A 5,000-nucleotide genomic window follows, 5' to 3' on the forward strand; every position below is an offset into this window, starting at 1 on the left:
AAAAAAAAGAAACTCGGTTCAAGTTCTGGTCTTGTAAAATTCTTTGACTATGGAAGTTCTCTCTATCTAAAGTTGAGAGAAACTTGCGCATTCAAAAGTTCTCTCTTGAAGAATAACAAAAAGCCTGATTGGTAACGTTTGGTGTTTGCCAGACGGGTGTTCGAGTCCCGCTTAGACTCGTTAGTGCCATTAGTGTCTGCAACCGTATCATCCTTGTGATCTAAGGTTTGGGGGAGCCTATAGATCTATCTGCTTGAGTCATCAGCAGCCACTGCCTCGCCCTCCCTAGCTTGGGCGCTGATCATATAATATATGGTCAGTCTCTAGGGCATTGTCTTGATTGCTTGGGCAATGTCACTGTCCCTTGCCTCTACCATTCATGAGCGACCTTTAGACCTTTAAACCTTTAGCTGTGAATTGTAACTCGATAAATTTTCTAAGAAAAACAAAAGATAATCAAATTCTAATTTTGTAAAATTCTTTGACTCTGGAACAGTTCTCTCTATCTAAAGTTGAGAGAAACTTGCACATTTAAAAGTTCTCTCTTGAAGAAAATCAGAAAGCTAAGGGAAGAAGATTAAACCATGTAAGCAGAAGTTGAATCACGAAACAGATTTTAAATGTAAATACAATCCTTATGTAAGAGGAAACGTAATAACGTATTTGATTTAAATGTGAATAAGATTCTTACCAAAGACTAAGTAAGAAAATAGACTTGGTGTAAGAATCTTAACTGTGTACCAATTCTTGGAGGAAAATAGAATCCGTGGGTAGCCTATAAGGATTTTTAACTGTAAGTGATCCTAAAAGATTATATTCAAGTAATGTTTACGTTAATTATTTAACCGATTTTGACAAATTAAAAGGATAACTATGTCGAGGTAACGATTGTCATACATGAATTTTTTTTTTTTTTTTTTTTTTTTTTTTTTTTAAAGATGATGTACATAGAAAAGAAAAATCTTTTAAATCATAAATGACAATTAAGATTCCTAGGTAAAATTTTTTTCGAACTGTAATTGATCTTATAAAGAAATTTTATCAAGAGGTTAGAATCATCGATGTCAAAATATTGAATTACTGTTTATATTAACAATTTTAACAGATTTTGAAAATGAAAACGGCGTATATATAAAAGTAATAATTATCATAACTGGAATGCAGTTTTTATTACAGAAGATGAGATATATGGACGAAAAGAATCCTTTTTAAATCATAGAAAAAAATGAAAAATCCTTATGTAGATTTTTTTTTATATCAGTCACAATTATCATAACTAGAATGCAGATTTTATTACAAAAGATGAAATATTTAAACAAAAAGAATCTTTTAAATCATGAAAGAAAACAGAGAAATCTTTATTTAGAATTGATTTTCGAAATGTCAGTCACAATTATCATTACTGGAATGCAGTTTTTATTAGAAAAGATTCGTAGACAAGAAGAGCCCCTTTTAAAGAAAAGAAAAAAAAAATAAGAAATCCTTCCTTTTGTAGATTTTTTTTTTCTAAATGTCGGTTGATCCTAAAAAGGAAGTGCATCTTGAGGTGAGAATTGCTTGTAGGAATATAATCTGGAAATAAAAATCGTGTTAATAGTATAACTGTTTAAAAAAAAAATGAAAAAAAAAATAGGATTCTCAATATTCTAACATTGTTTAGTCCCTTTTGTAGATTTCTTTCTTTCTAAATATCGGTTAACCCTAAAGAGGATGTGTATCTTGAGGTGAGAATCGCCTGTAGGAATATAATCTAGAAGTTAAAATCGTGTTAATAGTGTAACAGTTTAAACAAAAAAAAAAAAGGATTCTCCACGTTCTAACATTGTTTAGTCCTTCCTTTTGTAGATTTTTTTTTTTCTGAATGTCAGTTGATCCTAAAAAGGATGTGTATCTTGAGGTGAGAATCGCCTGTAGGAATATAATCTGGAAGTAAAAATCGTGTTAATAGTATAACAGTTTAAAAAAAAAAATAGAACTCTCCATGTTCTAACGTTGTTTAGTCCTTCCTTTAGTAGATTTTTTCTTTCTAAATGTCGGTTGATCCTAAAAAGGAATTGTATCTTGAGGTGAGAATCACCTGTAGGAATATAATCTAGAATTAAAAATCATGTAAATAGTGTAACAGTTTAAAAAAAAAAATAGGATTCTCCATGTTTTTAACATTGTTTAGTCCTTCCTTTTGTAGATTTTTTTTTTCTAAATGTTGGTTAATCCTAAAAAGGATGCGTATCTTGAGGTGAGAATCGCCTGTAGGAATATAATCTAGAAATAAAAATCATGTTGATAGTGTAACACTTAAAAAAAAATAAAAATAGGATTCTCCATGTTCTAACATTGTTTAGTCCTTCCTTTTGTAGATTATTTTTTTTATTTTAAATGTCGGTTGATCCTAAAAAGGATGTGTATCTTGAGGTGAGAATCGCCTGTTGGAATATAATCTAGAAATAAAAATCGTGTTAATAGTATAAAAGTTTAAAGAAAGAAAAAGAAAAAAAAAGATTCTCCATGTTCTAACATTGTCTAGTCCTTCCTTTTGTAGATTTTTATTTTTCTAAATGTCGGTTGATCATAGAAGGGATGTGTATCTTGAGGTGAGAATCACCTGTAGGAATATAATCTAAAAATAAAAATCGTGTTAATAGTGTAACAGTTTAAAAAAAAAAAAATTAGGATTTTCCATGTTCTAACATTGTTTATTCCTTCCTTTTGTAGATTTTTTTTTTTCTAAATGTCGGTTGATCCTAAAAAGGATGTGTATCTTGAGGTGAGAATCGCCTGTAAGAATATAATCTAGAAATAAAATATCATGTCAATAGTGTAACAGTTTAAAAAAAGAAAAAAAAGGATTCTCCAATTAAATAAGAAAAATAAAAAAAATTAAAAAATCTTTCCTTTTGTAGATTTTTTTTTTCTAAATGTCGGTTAATCCTAAAAAGGATGTGTATCTTGAGGTGAGAATCGTCTGTAGGAATATAATCTAGAAATAAAATATCGTGTTAATAGTGTAACAATTTAAAAAAAAAAAATAGGATTCTCCATGTTCTAACATTGTTTAGTCCTTCCTTTTGTAGATTTTTTTTTTTTAAATGTCGGTTGATCCTAAAAAGGATGTGTATCTTGAGGTGAGAATCGCCTGTAGGAATATAATCTAGAAATAAAAATCATGTTAATAGTGTAACAGTTTAAAAAAATAAAAAAATAAAATGTTTAGTCCTTCCTTTTGTAGAATTTTTTTTTTTTTTGCTAAATGTCGATTGATCCTAAAAAGCAATTGTATCTTGAGGTGAGAATTGTAATAGGAATATAATCTAGAAATGATAATCGTGTTAATAGTGTAACAGTTTAAAAAAAAAATAGGATTCCCCATGTTCTAACATTGTTTAGTCCTTCCTTTTGTAAATTTTTTTTTAAATGTCGGTTGATCCTAAAAAGGAGGTGAGAATCGCCTGTGGGAATATAATCTAGAAATAAAAATCATGTTAATAGTGTAACAGTTAAAAAAAAAAAAAAAAAAAATAGGATTCTCCATGTTCTAACATTGTCTAGTGATCAATGTGTCTGCTGGAAGGGCACCTGTGTGTCATTCCCGTCATTTTTACATCTCTGGGCGGAGAGGTGTTGTAAATTGCGCCTGTTTACTGACACAACCTCGTCGTAAATCAAGTTTACTGCCTGCCGCATCACGTGTAGGGTCGTCCCCTTCAGCGCCAGCTGCGTTGCTCATACCCCCTCTCCCCCCCCCCCCCCCCTGTTTACCGCCCCCCTGAGGGCCTCCTGCGGCTGGTCCTAGGGCGGAGTCGTTGTCAATAGGATTAGAATTATTTAAAAGTTATTTTTCTCTCGTTTCTCTTTGAATGGGCTCGAGGATGCTGCCTGGGGATTACCGGGGATTTTATTATTTGAATCCCGGAATGGATTGTAAAATGTATTTTTGGATGTCATGTTTGAAACTTGGGTGCAAGATTATTATTATTATTATTATTATTATTATTATTATTATTATTATTATTATTGTTGTTGTTGTTGTTGTTATTATTGTTATTACACTATTATTATTATTATTATTATTATTATTGTTGTTGTTGTTGTTGTTGTTATGTAAAACATTCATACGGCAAGACGTAAACATAATATTAACTACGTATCGATAGACCTTAAATCCATTAATATTAAAAAAAAATGAAGAATGAATGGAGAAAACATAATAAATAATTAGGTAGAAAGTTCATAGATGATAAAACAGTTCGAAGTATTTTGTATCTAGGAGGAATTAGTTAACAGCTGATAGGAATTTTAATTAATCAATATCTCCTGAAATTCCAGAGTAATTAGCGTAAATGATTAGTATGAAGCAAGAGAAAGTCTTGACGAGTGAACGAGAATGAGAACGCACACGCAACAAGTTAAGCCTTTTATCTAATCCGGGAAACCAGTTTGACCTTTGACCTCTCGCGGGAGGTTCTTGGTCAACAAGGAGATTGGAAGCAAGGAACGGTAGTTAAAACGGAAAAAGAAATATGTGTGTGTGTATATATATATATATATATATATATATATATATATATATATATATTTATATACTGTATATATACATTATTATGTATATATATATATATATATATATATGTATATATTTATATACTGTATATATACATTATATATATATATATATATATATATATATATATATATATATATATATACATACATATATATACATATATATACACACATATATATACATATATATACACATATATATATGTATATATATACATATATATGTGTATATATACATACATATATATATACATACTGTATATATATATATATATATATATATATATATATATATATATATATATATAAAAGATTTGTTCGCTTCTCGTCCCTCGTCTCTGTCCAGGTGCTTCTTCTTCTTAAAGATGAAATTTTGGTGATGCAATCGAACGGTCTTGACCTGGCGAATTGCAATGACCTGCGTCCTAGTTTTCACACGC

Source organism: Palaemon carinicauda, chromosome 19, assembly GCF_036898095.1.
Source record: "Palaemon carinicauda isolate YSFRI2023 chromosome 19, ASM3689809v2, whole genome shotgun sequence".
NCBI lineage: Eukaryota > Metazoa > Arthropoda > Malacostraca > Decapoda > Palaemonidae > Palaemon > Palaemon carinicauda.